This window comes from Rhamphochromis sp. 'chilingali', assembly GCF_963969265.1.
Source record: "Rhamphochromis sp. 'chilingali' genome assembly, chromosome: 4".
In the NCBI taxonomy this organism is placed as follows: domain Eukaryota; kingdom Metazoa; phylum Chordata; class Actinopteri; order Cichliformes; family Cichlidae; genus Rhamphochromis; species Rhamphochromis sp. 'chilingali'.
This window is the reverse complement of record NC_137948.1, coordinates 35,359,541-35,385,631: the sequence shown is the minus strand read 5'-3', so window position 1 is coordinate 35,385,631 and position 26,091 is coordinate 35,359,541. Positions and strand designations below refer to the sequence as shown.

The window sequence follows — 26,091 nt, the reverse complement described above, 5'->3', positions numbered from 1 at the left end:
AGATTAAAGAATATAAAACTGATATTACTAAACCTGATTTCCTTCCATCTATTTTCTGCTGCTTATCTGAGTCCGGTCATGATGCCCAGACGTCCCCCTCCCCAGCCACCTACTCCTGCTCTTCCTGGAGAACAGTGAGCCGCCACTCTGGTGCCTTTCGGTGTAAACGAGTAGCTTTCCAAATAACTCAGCTCTTCATCGTGTTTCTAAGGCAGAGGTCAGACATCCTTCAGAAGATGCTCATTTGTGTCAGATTTTAGTCATAGGTAAAGGTATGACTGTAGACTGACGGGTAAATCAACAGGGATCAATACCCTGCTCCTCTTTTTTCCAATACAAGTTCCTCTATCAAATCATTTTTTGACACTTGAGTCAGCAGTCCAAGCAGAGATGTCCAGAAGTTCCTTTTCCCACTTAAGTGGTATTTATGGTCACACAAATGCGTCTGACAACAGACAGGCAGCGAATACTGGGATACCACGGCGAGCCGGCCGAGATACATAATGTGTCCAGTGTGTGTTTGGTCTGCCCTTACCAGCTCGTCTAGGAGACATTCTGGAGGCCTCCTATTTCAGATGCCAGTCAAACCACCTACACTGGCTCCTTTCCTTTCTGTGAATGATCGCAGTTGAGGAGGAGAAGCTATGCTGTCCCCTGGTATGGTCTCCCCAAGGCAACTGGTTCTTGATGAGGGGCCAAACTTAAGTACAATTCAAAAGACCAAAGTTACTAGCCTGGGACCAGTACTGGGGAGGTTTCTTTGTTTTCCAGAACAGCTAATAGCTGTGCCCCATGAGTTCAGCTTAAAATATCCACACAGGTACTTCGTCCTCCCTCGGGTGGGCAGAGAGCTTTGTGGTCCAGGTTGTGGTCCAGTCCCCGGCTGCTTTAGCTGGCTTTAGAAAAAACCTGAAATTAGAATTAAAACTGTTTGTACCTTCACCTGTGTTACTTACAGTGATATGTTATGTAATTTGTTAACTGTCTCTTTAAGCTTTCAGCAGCTGGAGAGTTAAAAATAGTCTGTGTGAAAATAGGCAGGCGGTGAACTCGAGCCTGTGATACGTTTTTAATGTCAGGCTGTGACCACAAACACCAGCGTGGTCATCAGCATTCAGATCAGCTGATAGTAACCAGAAACGGCTTTATGGTCATTCTCTTAATTGTTATTGGCGTTTTCTTTTATTTGACTTGTTTAAAATAATAAAAAGCTGATTTGGGTTCATTTTATAAGCAAATCACATAACTTAATACAACAGAAATAAACTGACAGAGTAATGGAAAATAAAAAATTATAAATGTGGCCCAAAGCTACACGGATCACTGGCCACAATTCATTCAGCTGGAGGTCTTTTTTTTTTTCAAAGTTAATTTTAAATAGAAATAAATGTGGGCAAGAAATTTAAACTAAATAGGGAGCAAGCCTGAACCCTAAAGGCTTTACTAAGTGTTAATTATGCAGGTTTAGACATGGGCTGATTTGTAAGCTTGTGATAAACCTTAAATAAGTATATATGTATATTTTTGTCTGTTCCCTTGAAACGCATGCAGGTTCTGCAGGAGTTTCAACAGCAGCTGTTTGTGCAGAAGAACATGGCGTTCCAGCAAGCACCAGACTTCATGTTCCAGCCTGTCGACTCAGATACGGTAAATACTGATGTTTTTCTCTTTTTATTCATTATTAAATGCATAAAATATCACATGCGATTGCTTTTAGTGATTATTGGGGAAAATAAACTCGTATTTATTATGCATGGAATGAAATCCCCAACCTTAAAAATTTTGAACTTAACATGATTTCTCTAAAATGTTCAAGTAAAACTTGAAGAATAATTTTTGAAACTATTAAAATCCAAATCTCAAAGTGTTTGGGTTGCTTTTAATACAAATTTTGTAGCATAAAATAAGGTTCGTGTTTGACTAATTTAGTTGGCAGGAGGTGTTAATCAGTTTACCGGAAAATCAATTTCTACAGAAAAGTGAAGTGAAATGTGGATCCTTCAGGTTTGAACTGCACAGGTTGGAAACCACAGGTAAAATGCTGTAATGAACACAGATCAGAGGAGATTGTTGAGAAGTGGAACAAAGCTCAACAGATGACAGATTAATTTGTTTAGACAACAATCAATACAAAATCAGACGAGTGGAACAAGCAGCTCACGGGCATCCTGAAAGCTGAGCTGGCCGTGGCCACAAAAGCCCGGACTGGACTCGGCTCAGGACCTTGATGCTCAAAGCGGCTTTAGGCAGAGCAGATCCACCTTTTTGGTCCAGAGTTAAACATCTCAACAATACCAGATGCAGAAAAGATTTTTTTTTTTTTAGACATTCATGATCACTGGAGTATGAAGCTTGAGAAGCTGGGTGATGACCTTTCCTCTAAATTGATACACAAGCAGGAAAAAATTTTCTAATTTTTCTAATTTTCTAAAAAATTGTAAGTAACAGACAAAGTAGCTCCATTGTTTGAGTGTCAATAATCTGTCTGCACTGAAATAAACAACTAATTTAAATAGATTTTAATCACAAAAGTGCTGCACACACATTATGGAACAGTCTGGGTAAGAAGTCAAAGGAGGAAACATAATAAGTCCTGCGTGATTGGTCTTTATCTTTGTTAGTCTGAACTATGAGCCTGAAGGCAGAACAGTGAACTTTGTACTGTACTCCTTGCCCTGCACAGGAACTTAGATTATTTCCCATTTTTAGTTTTTATTTACAGATGTGTCGTCTCATTTCCTCACCGTGGGACTAGTTCCAGCTCGTGTTTGTTCCGACTTTATCAGACTGTTTATCTTCCTAATTAAATGCACAACCTCAACTTTTAATTTGCACTTCAGTACATATATATATATATATATATATATAAAATTAAAAAAAACACCCAGCACGCCCCTGCGGGCGGTTTATCCTTCAAGCTCGGGTCCTCTACCAGAGGCCTGGGAGCTTGAGGGTCCTGCGCAGTATCTTAGCTGTTCCCAGGACTGCGCTCTTCTGGACAGAGATCTCCGATGTTGTTCCCGGGATCTGCTGGAGCCACTCGCCTATCTTGGGAGTCACCGCACCTAGTGCTCCGATTACCACGGGGACCACCGTTACCTTCACCCTCCACATCCTCTCGAGCTCTTCTCTGAGCCCTTGGTATTTCTCCAGCTTCTCGTGTTCCTTCTTCCTGATATTGCTGTCATTCGGAACCGCTACATCGATCACTACGGCCGTCTCCTTCTGTTTGTCTACCACCACTATGTCCGGTTGGTTAGCCACCACCATTTTGTCCGTCTGTATCTGGAAGTCCCACAGGATCTTAGCTCGGTCATTCTCCACCACCCTTGGGGGCGTCTCCCATTTTGACCTCGGGACTTCCAGGTTATACTCGGCACAGATGTTCCTGTACACTATGCCGGCCACTTGGTTATGGCGTTCCATGTATGCCTTGCCTGCTAGCATCTTGCACCCTGCTGTTATGTGCTGGATTGTCTCTGGGGCATCTTTACACAGCCTGCACCTGGGGTCTTGCCTGGTGTGATAGACCCCAGCCTCTATGGATCTTGTACTCAGAGCTTGTTCTTGTGCTGCCATGATTAGTGCCTCTGTGCTGTCTTTCAGTCCAGCTTTGTCCAGCCACTGGTAGGATTTCTGGATATCAGCCACCTCCTCTATCTGCCGGTGGTACATACCGTGCAGGGCCCTGTCCTTCCATGATGGTTCCTCGTCTCCCTCCTCTTTCTTGGGTTTCTGCTGCCTGAGGTATTCACTGAGCACTCGGTCAGTTGGGGCCATCTTCCCAATGTATTCTTGGATGTTCGTTGTCTCATCCTGGACTGTGGTGCTGACACTCACCAGTCCCCGGCCCCCTTCCTTCCGCTTAGCGTACAGCCTCAGGGTGCTGGACTTGGGGTGAAACCCTCCATGCATGGTAAGGAGCTTTCTTGTCTTTATGTCAGTGGCTTCTATATATATATATATATATATATATATTTTAAAAAGCATATCTTAACTAGTCGCTGTCCTAAACACAGAGGAATATCTGCACAATATAATGACATTTTCCATTTTTATTGTTAATGCACACCACACACTTATTCCTCTGAACTTAATTTCTGTCATCACACACTTCCAGGAAGTGTAAACAGATAAACGCGTGCTTTAAAGATTGTCTCAACTCATTGTCCTCACTGCTAAATGACCTGTGATTATAAGACAAGATACAGACACAGTAATCTGGAAAAGACTGTCACTGTTTTCCATTTACTTTTGCTTCCAAGCTCTCGTTTTGTCTTGTGCTTTAAATCAAAGAGTTTCGCCTCGTTTTAGAAGTCCAAACACTTGTTGTTTATTCATCTTGAGCCATAAGGTTATGAAAAGAGACAGAGTATCTGCAGTCTTCTTTATCTGTGATTACCTGGTCTATTTCAGTCATTTTAGAGGCCATCAAAATCCATCCAGCAGCATCAGGCAAAATCTACCTAACTGATATCTGACAGATGCCAGCTAGAAGATGATCCTGGTATAAATATGGAGAAGTTTCATTTGCACTCACTTGGTAGCACACATGTTAAGAGCTTTGAGAGTTTTACTCAAAATGCTGTATTCGCCGGTGAATTAATAGAAAACACACAAAACATCCGGCAGCACCGATGTTTGCTTCTGTTTCTCCACATCATAGAGATTAAATTGGTGCAGGATTGCTGTTTGAAACTACTTGAAACAACTCAAAGTTGATTAAAGGAAACAAGATTTTGGCTTTAGATTGTGGCATGTGGGTTAAAGTTGATTATTTGCAGTTTTTTTGTTTGTTTGTTTTTTACCAGAGCTTTAATGTGTTTTTCCAGCCCTGTTAATTTCATATAGATATCTCCTGTACTTATAAAATTATGAATCTTCAATAGCGCAGTTGAAAAAGTTTTACATTTCAACCCACCACTATGCACTTTCTGCGCCTATAATTCATAAAAATGTACTAAAGTTATTACACATATATATTCAGCTGATTGTAACGGGGTCATGTGGGGTCATGTGTGTGTGGAATGACCCAGGATTTTTATTTTATAAAACACCCGCAGGTCTGAACCTCCCTTTCTACATGATAGCCCTGTGCAACAGGTCATGCAACATGTAACAGGCCTATAAAGTTAGGTAAGAAGTTTACAGAAAATCAAATGCTGCTGTTCACCTCATGATTGCCACAATATGGCTGGTGAAATGATGCTGCTGAGATAACTTTCCAGAGTTGCTAAATTCTTCCTTCCTTCCTTCTTTTCTTCCCTCCGACTGTTTTGCATCCGTTACGCTCTCAGCTTTATGGATTTCTCAGTTCAACTTGACTGTCTGGATTGTTTTTCAGTGCCAGTTCAGGTCTGAAACCTCTGCTGTGGTCAAAATCTGCCCTGAGAGCTGCACTTTAGCTGATAAAAGTAGATATGCGTATATAAAATACACATCCGAAACTCCTTTACGAGTCCCATTGCAGACATGGGTGCAATTCAGGTGCACCTGCTCATGAAGCCCGCAGTGTCTCCTTGTGGCCTTAAGTCTATTTTAAATAATTTTACAGCCACATTTGGCTTTTATTGGATTCTTTGCCCACTATAAAAATTAATGTAAATGTCAGCTTTGGTCCAAAAATATTTTCCTATCAGGCTGTAAGGTGACGCCGCAGGTCTGCCAAGCGATGTGTTACGACTCCCGTTCGTGGATGTAAAAGAGTCAGATTCTGCCGCCCAGCTCCGTCGCTCCTTTTCTCCTTTGCCCCGCCGGACAACACTAGACAATTTGTTCAAACTGCAAACGCTGGTGTTGTTTTCATTGGAAGTCAAACAAGCAGCAGCCTGTTCCTAAAGAAAACATTAGTGGTGGAGAGCCTCCCCTGCCTCCCCCTGAAATTGTTTAATTATATTTTTATTGATTAGAAGAAAATTGAAACAAATATAACCATGTCGTTCATAAGACGACTAAGAAAGGGTTTATAATGCTGACGTGGTGTAACAGTCCAGACACCGTGCAGTGAATTAAGTTACGCATGGTGTATGTAAATGATTAAAGCACGGTGTGGATATTTGAAAACACAGCAGGTAACACTGGTCCTTGTGCTCCGAGTAAAGCGTGTGATCATTATTCACAGCGATCCAGTAACCAAATTAGTTCAAATCGAATCAATCAGTCAGTCAAATAAGATGTTATATTTAAAACAGCAGATACACATAGGAGATAGGTTTTCTTTATTGTAATGACATAAGCATGTTCTTTTCTTGTTGTGTAAGAGACGATCTGACTGGGTGGCTGTTCGACACAGAAACGTCCTGAAAGTCCATCTGTTACAATCCGGTCAGTGCCAGCGTAGCACCATCTGCTGTTTCACAACAGAAACAACTTTTCTGTGTTTTGTTAGATTCATAAAGCTAAGCAAAAAAATTGGCAAATTCCGGTTTTAAACATAAAGCACCTTAAAAAAAAGTCCCACAAAGTTGATGTTTAAATTTTCTTTTAGGGTGTAAAAATCTGCTAGTTTTAGAGCTACAGATTACTTGTTGAGCCCTCTATTGTTAAAAATAGATCCTGTAGCTTTTTTGGAGAATCTGTGGATTTAAAAATATGTTAAAATTAGTCCATGTTTTCATATTGAGAAAAAATGTAATGCTAGACCTGCCCCCATCCTGCAACAGCAGCAGTTGAGGCAATATATTTACCCATCAGTCATGTCTAGGTAGCTCTGGCTCATGTTACTGCAGCCTTCTAATCAAAATGCATTTGCAATCTCTATTTTAAATTTTATTTTCTTGTTCTCACTGCCTTGAGCCTCTTCTGTTTAAGCACATTTTGCATGTAATGAAATGTGCTCTATAAATAAAATTGGCATTGACATAAATTTCGATGCTATCAAAATGATATCCTCAGCAGTTAAAGGTATGAGTGGTGGTAATTTTTGTTGCTTTTGCTTTCACTATATAATGAATAAACCCATATAAGGAAAAGTCATGAAATATGATGATCATGGGATTTTAATTTAACAGTTTTCACAATTCCAGAGGAGTCAAAATGACCCTTTGGACATGATGAGTGTGACGTTCTGCAAAGAGAAGGAAATCCTCTGGGAAGTTTAAGTCTCTGAATCTAAACGTGCGTGTTATGTCTGTGTTTGGGTTTGGAGTTATTCTGATGTGGTTTGTCACCCCTTACTCACACAATCCCTGCAAAATCTTTGCAGGAAGTGTACAAAATGCACTGATGTGTCACTTTTTTCCATTAAACTGGAATTTGGCCTTTAATGCAGCGAAGCCGGTCAGCTGGATGATAATAATAAACCTCGGCATCATAAACTTCTCCATATTTTACTGTGGCATGAAAGGATAAAATTGATAAGAGCTCCGTCTCACTGGTTTATTGCGAAAGCTGGTTTAAGATAGGTGAGCACAGCTCGTGCAGCGACCTGTTTCCAGATGTCCCTGGTTATGTTGATCGCTTTATTGTTGGACCGTTTCCATCTATTCCATGTGTTCCTTTGTATACGTCACCACAATAGTTGTAATTGTTTTGTTTTCAGGCCCTGGAGGAGTACGGGACCCAGGAAGCTTCGGAGCCAAGCAACAGCGAGCTGGAGATCAAGATGGAGGTGGCCAGGCAGAGTCTCCGGAGGGCAGAGGTAACCTTTGAACTTCTAGATCAGCGATTTCTCCATCTTCTGAATCAGTTTCTCCTTATTTAAAGTTGCCCCAGTGCGGCACCTGCTGGTTTGAAAGGGGAAGTGACAGATTTAAAGGATTAATGTTCTGTTAGAAGAGAGCAGAGGTGTTTAAAACACATTAAGTATTTATTTTATTTTCATACTAATCTCATTGTGTTTTCTTTATTCTTTGGGGGGTGGGGGGCTTGTCAGTGGGTTGTGAAAGTCTGGTGGTATTTAACTCACCTTTATTTTTTATTTTTTTTGCTGCTAGACGGTGAAAGCGAAAGCCGAGGCCCAGCTGGACCTGCTAAGGGAGGCGGGAGTCCCGGTTGAAACGTGGCTGAAGAGTGCGATGAACCAGGTGATGGAGGAGCTGGAGAACGAGCGCTGGAACAACCTCAGTACCCACGATCCTTCACTCTCCGTAAGACGAAAACTCCAATTCCACAGTGCTGTAGTTTTGAAGTATATGCGCTGTAGATTTGTGCCCTAAACGCAGATGTCGGTCTAACATCCGTAGGTAACAGCAGATTTGGAGCGAGAGGATGAAGAGGAGATGGAGTGTTGGATGACAGCAGCTCCAGCCCCTCCAGCACCTTGAAAAACTATCCACTCACCTGCAAAGTGCTCTACTCCTACAAGGTAACGACACACGCTTAAGCAGGGTCGTAGCCGATGAGTCGGTCAGCGCCCAGAGAAATGGTGACATCTACAAAGCCTCATGTGTTTGCAGCGAGTCGAGTCTGAGTTTAGTCTTCTAAACAATCAGTGTCGCTGCTCTGGAAAAAAACACTGTTTGATTGCTGTTGCAGCATCTCTGCGCTTTCTGTATTCACAACTCTTTAAAATACGTGTAGAGGCCGGCCTTGCCTCGAGCTCGAGGCACGGGGAGTGCGTGTTGGGAGTTACAGAAGCAGTCATTATTAGAAAATGCAGGAAGCTGGTGTAGCTGGATATTGATGGATGAAGATTCAGGAGCCACAAAAAATGTGTTTTTAGAAGAACAGTGACTTGCAGAGTTACACTTTCTGTCCTCCGTAAACCTCATTTTCATGCAGAATACATAAAACAGCTGGAAGTGAAAGGAAAAGTATTTTTAAGATTCTGTAGGTTTAACCATATTTTCTGGTAATTATATGATTAATATTTAAATCTTTTTAAGTGTCTTGTCATGCTCTCCTGTGCCTCTGTGGTTCTCTCCAGGTTCCTCCTTCATTAAAAGACAAACTTGTTAGATTAAAGCTTCTGTTACTGACGCAGACAGCTGGAGACTCATTCCTGTTATATTTTCTGAAAGTGTGGTTGAAGTCTGCCGTCTGTGTGGTGCATTATAATGTGGATGCTCTCTGTGTTAGCCTACAAAGCTGGCTGGGATTTCCTCCATCCCTGCTGGATGGATGTCGTCATAAAATCTATTAAGATGTAAATACGGTTAACCTCTCCACACATGATTTAAATATTTGGATTGGACGTGGATCTTTAACATGTCACCAATTATAATTCTGACTTTGAAGTAAAGCCACTTTTTGTTTTGGCTGTTTTTAATCAGTTCCAGTCGTGTTTAACCCCCATTTAGATTTACTTTCCCAAACTTTGTGGCACTAATGATTCTGTGTCCAGGTTTAAAACACCTGCTCTTTGAATTTGTACAGAAATTCTAGTGTAAGTCTGAGTTTTGTGCTGCTTTGGAGTATTAGTTGTTTTATATTACCTGAGTCCTGAGTAAAGTGTGGTATAAATGCAGGCATGGTCTCAGTGTTTTCTTCAGTGTTCTGGCTGATGTTATTGAAGCCACAGTGAGCATTTTTGTCCGTTCACCAGTGTGGCGGTATTTGAAAAATATACATCACGGGTGAAATGAAGATGGTTAAACTGTTACATCGCAGCTTTAATTTGAATGAACGTGTTTGTCTGTCTGCAGGCTTCTCAGCCAGACGAGCTGACCATCGAGGAGCAGGAAATCTTGGAGGGCATCGATGATGGCGACATGGAGGACTGGGTCAAGGTACAAAAATAACACAAACACAGTTATGTAGCAGATGCACTCTCATGTTTGAGGGTTGGTTGTTTTGTGTATTAGTTCACTCTCTGGCTCTTAGACTGTTTGACAAACATTTAGTTTCAGTTTTTATAAGACCTCGCACCGGTACAGACTATCTACTGGACGTTTTAGTGTTTCTCTGGGATCAGTTGAACTGATGTGGCTTCAGGAATTAGAATAATTCAACTAAAATGCGTGCGGTGCATTGAGGCAGGTCAGGTTGGCCTGGGTGGTAGAAGCTCTGCTGAACATAAAGACAAATCAAAAAATGTACAAATACACAGTTCTCTGCTTCTTTTTTGGCCCTGCAGCCGTAAAGGGCTGATGGGAGATTCTCGTCACGCAGCCGGGCAGGCAGGTGGGCGGGCATGGCACCCAAGTTTGTGAATGCAATAATTCATGAATGAGGCAGTTTTTAAATTCATACCTTAAGTGCAGCTACTGAAAATCTGGACCAAATCCTGATTGATGGTGATCCAATCCTGCCTCAGCAGCGCTCCGGTTTGATCACAGTTTGTCAGCTTCTGCTTTTTAACAGCGGTTCGTGGACTCTTGATCAGTTTGAGATCTGCGGAGTGACCTGGTCATGGATATAAAATGTTAATTTGATGATCTCCCAGCTACTTAGTTATCATTTTCACTTTGTTTGTCACAGACTGTTACAAAGTTGCTCCTGGACCTTTGGGAGAAAATTTGAGAAGTCTTTGAGGACATTTTTCGGGTGGTCAGTGGTGTCTACTTAAATGTAGAAATGTCAGCTGTGGATGCTCCCATCATTGTGTGAAGTCATTCTTTTATAAACGCCTCTGCAGAGCTGCTGGTGTGTAGTCATTGTGTACTTTGTGTGTGGTTGTTTTCAGATCATTTCCCTGAAGGAACATTGTGCATTGTTGCTGTTTTACTTTTGTTTATTGTGTAAGTCTGGCTTTCCTGTGAGCCATTGTGCAAATGTTCCACGTGTTGAGCCAATATTTTATGTGTATTTACTTAGGTGATTATCTTTTCATATACAGATATAGTGTTTTAATGGGGTATTTATTTTAATGAATATAATCATACATAAAAATGTGAGCAATATCATTTATATAGATCTGTTTTAGTGCTGTGATTCCCCACAGCATGCCCCAACAGAGATCCCAATACCTCTGAGTGTTTTCAATCTGAATGAAAATAAGTAAGCAGCGGAAGGGGAGGCCACCGGTGTTCATGAAATCAAGCTTCATGAATTCAGCAGAGGCTTGTTTAGGATTTTAGATTTCTCGTTAATTCAGGAAGAGCGAACAAAAGCTCTCCTATTATTCTCTTTGTGGCTGTTATTAAATTCTGGCGACGATGCAGTGATATTGTTACAGCCCTACTCTTTACATCTGACTTTATTTTTTCTCATTAGGAGTTTTCCTGTTGAAACATTTTTGGCTGTTGTCATCGTCTGTGTGCATTGTCTGTGTTTCCAGGCCAGAAACCGTAGCGGACAGGTGGGCTACGTCCCGGAGAAATACCTGCAGCTGCCCTCCTCCAACAGCCTGCTGAGCATGCTGCAGTCGCTGGCCGCGCTGGACGCCCGATCCCATTCCTCCAGCAACTCCACCGAACCTGAAACCGAACTCCCAACCGGCTCCGTCAACGGAGACTCGAGGAGTGAGATCCGCCTCCACCAGATAATATCGGAGTTTTGATTTCCTGCTTTGTTTAATACCCTCGTTGCCACTGTCTGTGTTGCAGTTTCATTCGCAAAGGCTTTGTACGACTACGCGGGACAAACGGAAGATGAGCTGTCGTTCCCAGAAGGCGCCATCATCCCCATCCTGAGCAGAGAGACCCACGAGGACGATGGCTTCTGGGAGGGCGAGTTTAACGGCGTTGTTGGTGTAAGAGTTCAAATAATAGTTTGCAAAAGCTTGTGACTGCAAAATTGTGTCTGCCTAAGGGACAGTTTGTTCCAGGAGATAAGCGAGAGTTAGAAGATTAATAGGAAGCACCTGGCCTCCAGACGGAGAAGATGTCCTTTTAAATGTGTCAAAAGTCGTCAACAGAACATTTGTGGTTTTGAAACTTATGCCTGTGTTGTATCTGCTTGACGCATGAGGGGGCGTCATAAAAGTAAACCCTGATGGTATAAAACAACTGCTTGTGTATCATTGGGCGGAGATCGATGCTGTCTGTGGGCAGTGTTCATCTCCCCACGTGCGTGTTCATTAAAATCATTGTTTGACCGAAGCTCTTCTGGACCATTATTGTTTTGTGCTCACCCTCAATATTTGAACTCGTAACAAACAGCAATAACGGCAAAACATGTAATGGACGTGCTGGTCCACTAGACAACATCATGTTGATGTAAAGCTTTGGGTCTCTTATGCAAAGTAAAGAGGCTGAAATAAGGTGTCCATGAGTATCAGTTTTCAACATTCAGTATTAAGAGACAAAGACTGTACGGGTTGGGCCAGTCGTCAAGTCCTGGAGCAAAGTGAGCCTGCAAATCAATAAGATGCAAATCAGTTTATACCTTTCATATAATGTTTGAATTTGTTTATTCTGAGTTTTATTGTTCAGTTAGTTTCCACAGTTCATATATCATGTGTAATTTTTCATTAGTTTCAGTGTTTGTTTGTATTTTATTCTATTCATGATGGTTGTGTTGACAGATTTGTCCAAATTTAAAGCTATAGATGTGAACTTTTGGTTCCTTTATTATTACCTGTATAATTAGTTTCAGTGTTTGTGAAGTGGGGAAGGAGGACCCAAAAGCAGGACTCGTGCGATGGAGAGTGCTCTTTATTTACAGTGGAGTAAATAAGACAACACAATAATTTCTTGAGCTCCCTCGACTCCTGTGTCATGTCTTCACCCAAAACTCCGTGCTCTCTGCTCCGTGGCTGCTGTCCACCTGTGCTCCACTCTCCTCCTCCTGGGAAAAAAAACAACAGAGGCAGCCGTCAGGACACCATGCCGCCTAATCAACAAAAAACAGTCCCAGTCTAAATAATCTAAAAGACCAACCACGGCTCCAGTGATGGCAACACACAGTTCTAGTGACCAACCCAGTGGGCGGCACTCGAGACAAAGCAGTTCAGGTGGCCTGCATACATTTAGTATCAGGCTTTACAAAAAAAAGTATCAACTATGTTAGGATCCATGTTCATCATGTGTGATGTGTGTTTACATTTGAAGGTGTTTGTGGATTTGTCACCTCTCTTCAAGGTGTGGTTTGTGTTTGATGCTGAAACAGATAAAGACTGCTGATTGGCTGAAGTAGGGTTCAATAAAAATTGTTTGGTTGTTGGTTTGGGCACTGCTCAGGTCCACATTAAATAAACTGCTGCTCATGTGTGTTTGTAGGTTCTCAGTCATCCAGGTCATGGTTGTCTAAGGAGCCTGGAAAGAAAGCGACTTTACTTCTTTAAGGTTCTGGATGATGTTTAACTTCTGATCCAAGAAGCTTCTTCAGTTGATGTGCTTCCTTTGCTCATTTTCCACCTCTGCACAGTTTCGTTTGATGACAGTGCAGTGCAGTTCTCCCAAACATACAACAGAGGGCGCTATGCACATTCACTGAAGTGCAGAAAAATACAAGTGGAGGAGGAAACAAACAGCAGCATCAAGAGAGAAAACTGAAGTGTTCAAAGCGAGTTACTTTAGTCTCTTATTGTAATATTAATCGACATCTAAACATCACGTTGATGCTTCATGTTTGACTTCCGTGTCCTTTTACTGCTCAGTTGGAAAATATTGATGCAATTTAAAAGAAGAGGAGAAGAGTAATTTCTCTGTACTACTTCAAAAGTAATTTGAAAGCACTGCCTCATATGGAAAATGAATCATGATGAAATCCTGAAACAAATAGTGTTTGTGAATATGAAGAGTTTAGTTTTCATTTTGGTCTTAGAAGTATAAAAATGCAGGACTGAAGACAAGATGGAAATGATGTGTTATGAGAAATAAAACACATATGTCGCTATGTACTATAATTTTATTTTGTTTATTTTTTGTTCTTGTAGGTTTTTTGCTTTAGTGTAAATTTTGAAAGCACTGCTTTTAGTTTGAAAATTGGATTCAGTGTTTAGAGTTCGGACAAAACAATGGACGGTTTCAAGAAATGTATTTTATCAACAAAACTTATTTTGATGGTTACTGTATTTATTTTAATGCCCTCAGTGCAGTGATTGAAAAAAAGTTCATCTGACACCAATGAGCCAACAGCCTCCACGTAAACATTTCTTTTTTTCTTTCTTTTTTTTTAAACAGGGTTTAATCAGCGCTGACATACAGACATTTATGCGCTGGGTATAACAGACATGCTTACCGTGTGAAAGGACCGCGGATGTCTTGGAGCAGAGAAACATGCTGTATTGTTGTTTTTCTTTATTGCATAAGCAGCGCCCGACTGTCAGAAACGCTCTGTGCGGGTAGCAAAGTCGGCTCCAACGCACCTGCAGGCATCCATTTGAAAGAAAGGTGTCGCTGCGGCTAGGCTCTCGGGATAATCAGACTTTTATTTATATTTGCGGCATTCTGGTGCGTTAAAACTAGCAGCCTCTGTGTCCCGCTTGGATCACCATTCTGAAAATTCAGATATTTAAATAAAATGATGAATCGGCGAGTGATGAGGAGCCACGTAGATCCTGAAATGAGGTTTGATTAAATTAAACTCTTATGAACAGTGATGACGCGTTCCAAACAAACGATGCTTTCTACATGGCCAAATTGTGTGCTAACTACCTCACAGCGCTGTGTCCGGGGTCCGAAAAAAAAAGTTAAAACGATATACCTTGCGAAAGTTGTGAAGTGCTGAGGAAAATACTGTGTGTCTGATGGGGTGTTTTTATATAGGTGGACTTGGTTTCAGTTGACCTCTGACATGGAGAGATGAAAAGAGCAGTTTGTAAAGAAAAAAGGTGGAAACTATGGAACTACAGTTGGGATGTGTGTGCTGGGATGCTCTTGATAAGTATGCAGCTTTTATTGTTTTATGACTTGTTTTGCTGACTGTTGGGGCCCTACCTGTAACCCCCTCTGTCTAATCATCAAGTCTTACTGTTGCAGTGCGTTTGTGTGGCTACTAGACAATTATAGGTTGTATTAAAGCAGGGGTGTCAAACTCAAATACACAGTGGGCCAAAATTCAAAACTGGAACAAAGTCGTGGGCTAACATTAATATTTATTGAAAAAAAAATCTTCCTCCAGATATAAGAATGAATATTTTCTTATGGACTCAAATAAGTTTTGCTGGAAACCTGAATATGGAACAAGCAAAGCTTAATACTAAACAATATATATATTAGCTGTATAATACCAGTAGGCCAGCTCTAATAGTAATTTGGTATGGCTTCGCGGGCCAAATGTAATTAGGCTGCGGGCCAGAGTTTGACACCTGTGTATTAAAGGAACATTGGGGGGTCGATACAGTGCTATTGTGGCTAGTTAAGAATGTGGTTTTTAGAAGTATCACAAGAAAAGTTTATTTCTAAAGGGATACATGTTGTTTGTGGTACTCTGTTTTAAAAACTATTAGCCTCTGTGTCTTTCAGAGCACAAAAGAAAAGTGAAATGCTCCTAAACTAGTTATATTACTACTGAGGTTGAGGCAGTAACAAAGTTCTTTAAATCATCAGGCAAGAAAATCCAGAAACCTTGGGTTAGCCGTGGCTATCCGGGTCATCTGAGCCCGAATAGCCTCCTTCTCCTCCTCCTGCACAGGAAATAATCCAAAGTCCGTTAAATTCAAAAGAGTCACTGAAATAAATGTCTGCTGGGTAAAACACGGTCAGGTTAAAAGCGAGCCGTTTAATGTGGCTGATAAACGAGTACAAAAACAAAAGGCAGATGCACACAAGAAAGAACCTAACTAGAAGTAAACTGGGAAAACTAAATGCAAAGAACAAAACCTTGAACGTTGCAAAAACATAAACATGGACACTCCTGGAGACATGGAACAACAGACAACCTGACAAAGAATGAACAGAAACACACAGAATAAATACACACAAGGGTGATTAGGGGGAAGTGGAAACACATGGGGAAACAGCTGACACTACTCTGACATAAGGAGACAAAGGAAGCAAAGCTGACTACACTGAAATAGGACACAGACCTTCAAAATAAAACAGGAAACATGAGACGCAGACAAGACAATATAAACTTGATAACATAAGAGGGCAAAGGGAGACTAAAACACAGGGGTAGAAGACACAAGAGGAATCTAAATAAACAAATGAGCTTAGATAACCTGATGAACTTAAAAATAAACCATAAACATCAAAAATAAACTAAAACTTAAAACGCTGGGTCAAAAGACCCAGGATCGTGACAGTGGGAGGTTGAAGCTGCCACAGGGCAAAAGCAGGACAGGCTGCCAGTTTATCACAGGGCTAACACAATATATGTGATAGAAAATCAACTGAAATGTTTGATATTTATTTATAATAATAAGAGAATAACTACTATTTATAATAATATTATAGTTGTTATTATAAATATGTGTATATTTTTTATAACACCCAACATAAAAGGCTTCTTTCCAAACCTGAGCTGTTTCAGACGCTTCTTGAAATTCTGACTTCTCTGAACTCAAATTCAAATACAAATACAAATTCAAAATACAAATACAAATTCAAATTTTATTTGTCACGTACACAGTCATACACAGTACGATATGTAGTGAAATGCTTGGACAACTGCTCGTGACCTAAAGAAAACAAAAAAAGGAAAAGGCTATGAATAAGATAGGAAATAAATATGAAAAATTAAAAAGGGTAAATTTAACTAGGAAGGAATAGAATATAAATTAAGGTTAAAAATGAAATAACTGTACAACACAAATTAGAATGAAGGGTAAATTTAACTGGGAAGAATAAGATAAAGATAAATATATACATTAAAGTTGAAAATAAAATAACTGTACAACAAAATACACAATATAGAACTATATAAGAATGTATGAAGAAATCTAAATATAAATAAATATATACACAATAACAGCAGCTGTACAAGTATTAACCGGAAATGAAGAATATAGTGACCAGTGTTGTGCAAAACCAAAGTCCAGAAAGTCCAGTGTGTGTGTAAGAACTGTATGTGTGGGTCAGTACTGTGTGGTGGTGTGATTGAGAGACCGTATCGCCTGCGGGAAGAAGCTCCTCCTCAGTCTCTCTGTGTTGGTCTTCAGGGAGCGGAATCGCTTTCCTGACCTCAACAGAGAGAACAGTCTGTTGTTGGGATGGCTGAGGTCCTTCACGATCTTCCTGGCCTTGGTCCAGCACCGAACTCAGTGTAAGGTGTCTGCTCCCTCACTGTGGCTGTGCCTGGAAGTACTTCTGCTTCTTGTCTTCCCCTAATGCAGCTTTAAAGTATTAAGTATGAAGCAACAGTGCTTCTCTTTGCGCCTCTGAAATCTGTGTTCTCTCTACTGATAAACAAAAGAAACAATGTAAAATGTATTAATAAATCAGTAACAAAAATATAGCGTAGAAGGTAAGTAGAGATTTTCATACCATCTTCAAGCCTAATGCTTTTAAGTCCCACACTCAATGCAGCCTGACTCAAAACCTGATTCTAAATGGTTCAGCACAGACACAGACTCGCTGACTTTTTATAGTCACTCTATAAATGCTGTCCATTTAAATCATCTCACTTGTAAACACTGCCGTATCCACCGGAGATCAGTGAGAATGGATTCTGGAGTCTTCCCATCCTCCTGTTAGTGATCCTCCATCTGAATGGATGATAACAACCTTCTGAACTGACTAGCAGGTGTAGAAAGCCCGACTAGCCCATATCTATGGGACTGATCACTGCTGATAAACCCACTAAATGGATGGATAAGAGCTCTGGGGCCCGTTCTTCGTACCTCGCTAAGTAAGTTAGCTGGATTAGATTGTTGACGATTTCGCGTGATCCTGGATCAGTCGGTTCCCCGAAGCTCATCCGGGACTTGCTGTCATAGCAACAGAGCCGTAAGCGTAAACCTGCTCGGGAGCAGGTTTACTTTATGTAAACAGGATTAGATCGCGGCCACGCAGGTATGTCCGCTTCATTTATACGAAAGCAACAGCGATAAATAAATAACATCAATGTAACTGAAGATAATGCAGCACTTGATCCTTTTATTGATGTCACACAGATACATACAGGTCATTTCCTAAAAAAGGGAAATGTACTATTAACATTCTATTACATGTATGTGATTATTACAGATGTAATTCATATTTCAGAGTAGTAATTGTAAATTACTTCGTGTAATCAAGATGAGAGACCACGGCTATAAAAGCCAAGGTGGATTTGGGAAGCCTGTCGCAGCCATGTCCTGTCCGTTTACGCGAGCAACCCATTGCGGAAGGTGCAAGATTGATAAGGAGAGTTTTCAGAATTCAGCGTATATTGCGGGACAGACAGGATCCTTTAGCTCAGCGCGACAGTGTGCTCATTGAGAGATATCGATTTTCCCGTGAGGATATTATTTACTTAACCAACTTGTTGACGAGGGGGTGCAGGACCACCACCTGTCTTTTTTTGCTCTGCCCTTTTCTTGGTTGCTGTTATAAACAAACAAACAGATTATTCCAGGGTCTCTTTCCAAGAGACGAAAAGCAATATAAGTGATAAATATTACCATTCTGTAGAATATTCTTATATTTCACTTTTACTTGTTCCCATGTTCTAGTGGGTCCTGTTGTGGCTCTAATGTGAAAGAGGATATAATATAACAATATAATATAATGTAATATAATATTGGATAATATAGTGTAATATAATAAATCTACCCTACCGCCTACTGGTGTTGGCCAGAGGGGCCGATGGCGCAATATGGCAGCCTGGCTTCTGTCAGTCTGCCCCAGGGCAGCTGTGGCTACAACCGTAGCTGCCTCCACCAGTGTGTGAATGTGAGAGTGACTGAATAGTGGCATTGTAAAGCGCTTTGGGTGCCTTGAAAAGCGCTATATAAATCCAATATATTATTATTATTATTATTAAATTACTTACGAGTTTAATTTGTCAGCAACTTCCTGCCAGCCCTCTCTCCTTGCTTTTGCAGCCTTTGCAGTGTTCCCTTGCGTTCTGATTAAACTCTGAAACTCCTGAAATCCCTCACTCAGGAGTTCTTGCTCTGCTGCCGAAAAATACCGAGCCGAGCGCGCTCCTTCGACATTTTCGCCGACCAATCAGAGGGTTGCCGATCAATGTTTCTACTATCGATGCGTAGCCCCTTTTATGACACCCAGTGATGTCACATTACTGCGTCCAGCTGTACTAATCGTCAACAGCAGGTGTGTTCGGGGAACCGGATTAGCGAGCTCACGGTTAGCGCGATGATTTGATCTTGGATGTAGTAAGCGACGTACGAAGAACGGGCCCCTGGTCACATTTGGAGTTGGGCCACAGCTCTGCACAGTGGCTGCCAAATGGTCGTCTTCTATTGTGAAATTCAGCACAGCAGAGAAGAAATAGCACATTATGACACAGTATGATGGAAAGGCAAATAAGAAAAGTGTGTAAATTAATAGATTCAACTCATGTTTTACTTTACATTTTGACAGCATGACTGCTCTTCCCTTCCATCAAGTACATTTTTCCACTTCTAGAATCCCTAGAAGCCAGAAACACAAAACAAGGCTACGTCCACACGTACACAGGTGTTTTTGAAAACGGAGATTTTCCGTTTTCGTTTTTTTTAAAAATCCCGTCCACACGTAAAAGCCAAAGACGAAGGAAAACGCTGCTAGGAACATGCCAAAGCAGCAGATGGCGCTATATTCCTATCCGTGTAGAAATGTTGGCCAATCAGAAGTCAGCCTGGGTGGGAAAGAGTAAACAAAGATGGCGCATAGAAGCAGAACTGAGTCCTATGTGTGGAGTGACCGTAACTGTGTAAGCATTTAAACACTGCAGAGAGTAAAATGAACAGTAATGGTATTTTGTGTAAGTCCGCCATTGTAGAAATTCATTTCACCGAAACAATAACCTGGCGCACAGTGTGACGTCAAAAAATGCGCACACCTTTGACGCTGCGTTTTCTCCGTTTTTCTCGTCCACACGTAAACGCAAAAACTGAGTTTTCAAAAATATCCACCCTGGCTGGAGTTTTTAAAAATCTCCGTTTTCAGTGACCGAAAACGCCGTTTACGTGTGGACGAAAGGTGCGAACGCATAGAAAAATCTGCGTTTTCAAAAGTACCCGGGTACGTGTGGACGTAGCCCAAGATACTGCTGTTATTATTAAATAGTTTCAATTTGTTTCTTAGTTTATTTGTGATTTAAATTTTCACCTTTCATCTTTATGCTTAGTTTGTTCTGGTTACTTTGAATTTTGTAGCCTCGAGCTTATTTCTCAGACTATCTCCTTTTGTAATTTGTAAAAATAGTTCAGTGAGTTTATTTTCCTCCATTGTCCTGCGTTCTGTGTCACGTCTGTGTTTCTGTTCTTGCACACCAAGTTACTTATTGTGTTAGTCTGTTGTCTCTTGTGGTTTTTATTTAGTTTTACGTCGCTTGTCTCGTTTTCTTATTTAGGTTCAGCTGCCCTCCCAGGTGTCTCCTGTTTGTCCTGAGCTCCTTGTGTATTTACTCCCTCAGTTTGTCTTAATTGGTTGCTGTGTCCTCCCTCTCTGTATTGTTTCCTTCCTCAGTGTTTCCCTGGTTTTGCTAGTATCCAGTTTCCCTGCTGCTGCCCTGCCACTGTGTTTTTGTATTTTTTGCTACTGCATTGAAGCTGATCTTTGAGTTCATCCTTTGTCTCCTGAGTTCTGCATTTGGGTCCATATTTGAAATATATTCGAAAAACTAACTCTGTAGGTGCTCACACGCCACTGCACGCTCATGCGTGTGTGGGAAAGAAAGAGAAAGAGAGAAATACTGCTACAAGCTAGTTCAGAAATCAGAAAGGGTTTTATTGCCAAATGTTGAGCAGGTTTACAACATTAGGAAATTGCTGCGGTGCTTCAGTGCAAACATACTGTTATAAATTACGTTTAAATAGACATGAAAATAAAAATAAGAGTAAGAATTAAAAGTGCTAAGTAGATAGATATATACATCATATATACATGAGTGCAGGTGGTGATCAGTGCCAAACATGGAATGATGCAGTGAACACAGCGTAGGGTCATGTGTTAGTGGTGGGAACAGTCATACGGTTATTGTTCATGTGTCCGACAGCAGAGGGGAAGAAACTGTTCTTATGGCGAGAGGTTTTGGTGCGAATGGACCGGAGCCTCCTGCCTGAGGGGAGCAGGTCAAACAGACTGTGTCCAGGGTGAGAAGGGTCAGCTGTGATCCGAGCTGCACGCCCCAGTGTCCTGGAGGTGTACAGGTCCTGCAGAGATGGGAGTCTGCAGCCAATCACCTTCTCAGCAGAGCGCACAACACGCTGCAGTCTCTGTTTGTCCCTGATAGTGGCTCCAGCGTACCACACGGTGATGGAGGAGGTGAGGATGGACTCGATGATTGCAGTGTAGAATTGCGTCATCGTCCGTGTTGGCAGGTTGAATTTCTTCAGCTGCCTCAGGAAGTACATCCTCTGCTGGGCTTTCTTAATGACGGAGGTGATGGTGGGCTCCCACTTCAGGTCCTGGGTGATGGTGGTGGTAGTTGTGATAAATGGTAGTTTAAATTGTGTCCAGGTAATGAACCATTAAATCTCCTCTTGCACCATCTGAATCTCTCTGCAATCACATCACATAGTATGCATATTTTAATTTATACAGCCAAATATCACAAATCTGACCTTAAGGTCTTTGCCACCTGGACACACACACACCAACCGCTCTGAAGAAGCTTAGAGTGGATTTGGAAATAGACACCTGAGGTGAAAGAATTCAATTGATTAAAGTTGTGCTATTATTAAAAAGGTAACAATATCAAGATATGATTCAGGAGGATGTGAAACAACTTCTTAGGTTATGTACTTATTGATTATCAATAATTAACAATGAATATGTTTATTTTACAACCATGCAAACATGACTGATTAACCTGCATGGGGAAAAACTGAATATTGAGTATTAACAACTAAGAGTGCAATAAGTGACCACTGAAAGAGGCCCACACAAAAAGTTTTAAGGCTGTAAGACAGCTGTATGTCACAGAACAATGAACTTCATTTTGAGCTTACTCATAATCAAATAGCATTTCATATCTTTGTTCACTAAGGCAGGAAAACAGCCTCAAGGTTTTGTACTGAGTGAATGAGACATTGTGGATTCGTTTCTGTCAAACATCGGTGTTCAATGTTGTCACTTATGGAAGTGCAATAACGATATGTACAAGACAAATAAAAGAAAAGAAATTGTTATATCAAGTGAGCCAATATCACATTAACTGAACAACTGATGTTTCATGCTTTTTTTATACTGCTTTTATAAAAAGTTTGAGACAGACCCTAATGAGCTACTGAAGCAAATAAATAACTGTCACTGAGCTTTGCATCTATATCACTGAAAAAGGCAAAGAGTTTGTGAAACAGAACAATTGGGACTGCGAGTATAGTTGCTGCACAATATGTTGTTCAGGTGGTAAGCCAACCATCTGTAAGTATATTACTCTTCTCTCAGGTTTCACGGTGTGCACAGAGGTGGATTTGCACAAGAGAATCTTTCACGACCATAGCTGTGAGAAAAATGATCGTCTGTATCACGTGCACATAACTCTGACCCATGGAACACATTACCATCATCTATGTGGCGGCTCTCTGATCCACAGCCAGTGGGTTCTAACTGCAGCTCACTGCTGGAAAGATCAACCTGGATGGTGAAATATGTATTTTTCTTGTTTAGTTGGTTGGTTTTTTAAACTTCCAGGAAGAGCAAAAAAATGTAGCAACATCTGTAGTCTATGAACAAAATGACATCATGCTTCTGAAGTTACAAACCCCCATTAGTGACTGCAGAGCTTCTTTATTAACAATAATGTAACTGAGACTTGAATATTGAGCAGAGGGTTCTGGTTTTGATTTTAGGTACCTGCTTAGGAGCTACATCCATGATCTATAATAACTGACAATAAAACACGAGCATGAGGAAATGGAAGGAAATGTAATGTTTTAATAAAATGTTTGAATCTGAAAAGATTAGCTGACTTAGAGTGAACTGGAAATACTCAGCCTGCAGACATGGAGATGGAATTTTATTTATTTTTTAATTTGTAGGATGGATGTCATTCAGATTGCAGGCCATGGTGGCTATACGGTTGATGTAAACTACAACAAACGTAAGACCAGTATTGTTTTGATTATTTCACAATTTTTTAGTTTATATTATACTTTGATTTTGTCTTGTGTGCCTGTTATAGTTACTTTTTCATTTTATTTGAAAACTGTGATGACATAAAGTATTTATTTCATTTTTTTGTGGATATACTGTCAATTTCCCTCCTTTTTAAATGCTGCTCAGCTTCTTTTAAAGAACACATTTTGTTCCAGAAATGAGGCAAAGCATGTTTCTTTCAATAGCTGATTTCCTTGCATGAAACATGCAGTAGCTTTTGTTATTTTCTTTTTTTCTCTAGTCCCTGATGAACCGCCTCATCTCCAGTGTGCAAAGATGCATGTTGTTGAGTGTGAGCTTAACCTCCATCCATGTAATTCAGCATTCTTATGGCCAAATGGAAACACGATGTGTTACAAAGAACCTCGAGTGGACATATGTAAGGTGAGTTACCATGCTGCCAACATTTTATCTGTATCATTATCAGATGTTTTGGTACAAAATATTTATGTTTTCTCTCTCAGGGTGATTCTGGTGGTGGAGTGATGGCCAAAAACAACAAGATTCATGGTGTGCATGTTGGTGGTTGTGAACCTGCCTGTACCGGACCAACTATTTCTCTGAAGGTCTGCTCTTACATTGGTTGGATAAATCAAGTCATTACACGGAGTAATGGAAAATAATAAAATTAAAATAACATTCAAAATAAACAGTCCGCTCTGCAAGAAGCTGCTTCGGTGTGAATTGTTTCTACATGTGAACTTTCGATTGTTAAAATATAAATATGTCATGTGTGTTTTCAATGTAGTTTCAGGCATCAAGTAGATCATTCAGTTGTTCAGAAACTGTGAAGTTTGCATGAAGGTTGTTGGGTCCTTTTTGCCAGATGATATTAAGTACAATTACTACAGTAAAGTACAAATGTAAGGAATTTGTACTTTATTTTATTTTATTTGGTCTTTCCATCACATTTGTGGCTTCTTCTCCGCTGCTTCTAAGTGGAAATTGGTACATTTAACTTCACTACAAATATCTGACATCTTTAGTTGTTATTTTACAGATGAAGATTTGTGCTCATGAAACACATGAAATAAAATTTTGTTTCTGTAGTTGATCAATCAGTTATTTGACTTGCATGAATTTAGCAACTATTATTATATGTTTAATCTTTAAAAGTACTTACTGTTGATATTATTTTCTGTAAATTGTTCAAAATCATAAATGTGTGAGAAGCACTCAATCAGGGACGACTCCAGCATCAAACCTTTAGGAGGGCTCAGCTCAGTCTTAATGTCATGCTTTTAGTGTTGCCTTCAAATGAAATGTAATTTTTGGATGACCTACAGCAGTGTCTAAGAATAACAGATTTTAATATAATACATCAGCTTTACGGTGGTCACTTTAGTTTAAAACCCGATGCAATGGCACAGTCATGTTGACCAGTAAATTTCAAAAACAGTTTAAGAAAAAGCAGATCAGAGGAGAAACCTGCACGGCATTGTTTCAGTCTCTTAACCACATAGAGGCCAGTCCACCAAATCATCAAGTATTTAAAGTACCATTATACAATACAGACAGTTCAAAATCCCCCTGCGACTCCACCTGCACAAGAAGCAAACTGGTAATAGAGCTGGTTTTAAATGACAGCTTTTGAATTCATGCAAACCCAAACACTTTGTTGAGCAGACTCAGCACAGAGACTCGTGTACACCAATTCAGAGAGTGGAGAACAGATTTGTAGTCTGTCACATCAGTATAGTAGCATTCATCCTGTTCAAGTTTACAGTGATGTGAATGCTGCTAAATGCTATTATTCACATTAATAGCAGAGTGCTACTGAAAAGCACACAACGCATCCATTTAATGCATGTAGATTGTGTGAAAAATCCACCTGATCTCTGTTAGTTCCAGTCTCTCTGTCCGCGCTTCCTCTTTGTACTGACAATCACACACAAACATTTTATATTCAACTAAAACAATAACGAAAAATATATTCTTGTAATAATTATTTTAAGAGCATCGTTTGATAAGAGCATAGCACCCTGCTTAGTTATGAGCGATCACCATAGATGAATGTGGGCATATGTAATATCAGTTTGCTGCTGCTGGCGAGGGTGTTGCTAGGATCTTGAAGCATACAGGGCTTACAACAGCCCTGAAGTCTTTTGAGTTTTCACTCAATAACAGCACCTTTTAAAGTTATTTGTTTTTATTTATTTAAACATATAGTAAAATTAATATAAAGTGGTAAATGTTATGCACTACCTAAAGTGTGAAGTCACAGAATGATACTATTTAGTGCAGTTTTTAATCATTACCAGTCTTCATCTTAGAGCTTGTGCTCTTATTGTGCCATGATGTCTCCTTTTAAACTGTGTGGATGTTCACCTCTTCTTCATCCTTCCTGTTCCTTTCACCAAACTGCTCACTCTTGTTCTCCTCTGATCTCACTTCCTGTTCTGGTTATAAGAAGAATGCAGTCAGCATGTGTCAAAGACACTCCCTCCAAATATATGATTTTTGATATGATGATTAGATATTTAACATTTTATTTATCAACTATTTTATGCACTAAATCAATTATTAAACAAATATCATATTGTAGAAAAGCAAATAATAATGCACTAAGCAGTTTCATGCCACAAGAGCTAAATGGTCACTTCACTGTATTTATTTCCCACAAACTACTATACCTAGGATCTTCAGGTTTCCACTATATTTCATTAATCTGCAGCGACTGTAGAACATAAAGTATATTGACCTCTATTGTTTTCTTTATGACTTGGCCTGAATACACAGACATACACATCTTTGAATAGCACAACAAATGAGGTAATTTTCCATGTGTTTTAATAGGTTTAAGTGATTTATGGGTTTTATGTATGTGTGTGTATTTTGGTCTTCGGTGTAAATTTATACAAACTGTAATTTTTTCAGATGAAAGATCCGTTATTTAATGTTGCTTTATGTTGACTCTATGGAGAATAAAGCCTTACATGAGTGTTGCTATTTTTAATTGTGGAGTGGAAGACCTACTGTACTTGTTGTTTAGTCTGTGATCTGAATGATGAATTTAACCAAACTAATAATTATCATGTAACTGCAAGAAGACTTAATGAAACTGAAACAATGCACCCTAACACAGGCATTTGAACTGTAGGCTAATGAGTGCATGAAGTGTACCTCTACAGCT

The 26,091-nt window shown here is 40.2% G+C and overlaps 2 pseudogenes across 2 annotated transcripts in view; one reads left to right on the top strand and one right to left on the bottom strand.

Moving 5' to 3' along the window:
* LOC308395320 (kallikrein-8-like) overlaps nucleotides 1–26,091 on the bottom strand; it is an 83,611-nt pseudogene that overhangs the window by 37,922 nt on the left and 19,598 nt on the right. The window lies entirely within an intron of this gene.
* LOC308395920 (F-BAR and double SH3 domains protein 2-like) lies at nucleotides 1,400–11,693 on the top strand (annotated as a pseudogene). Its single transcript has 7 exons — nucleotides 1,400–1,647; nucleotides 7,541–7,639; nucleotides 7,935–8,087; nucleotides 8,184–8,305; nucleotides 9,585–9,668; nucleotides 11,159–11,342; nucleotides 11,427–11,693. The product of its transcript is annotated as an F-BAR and double SH3 domains protein 2-like (transcript).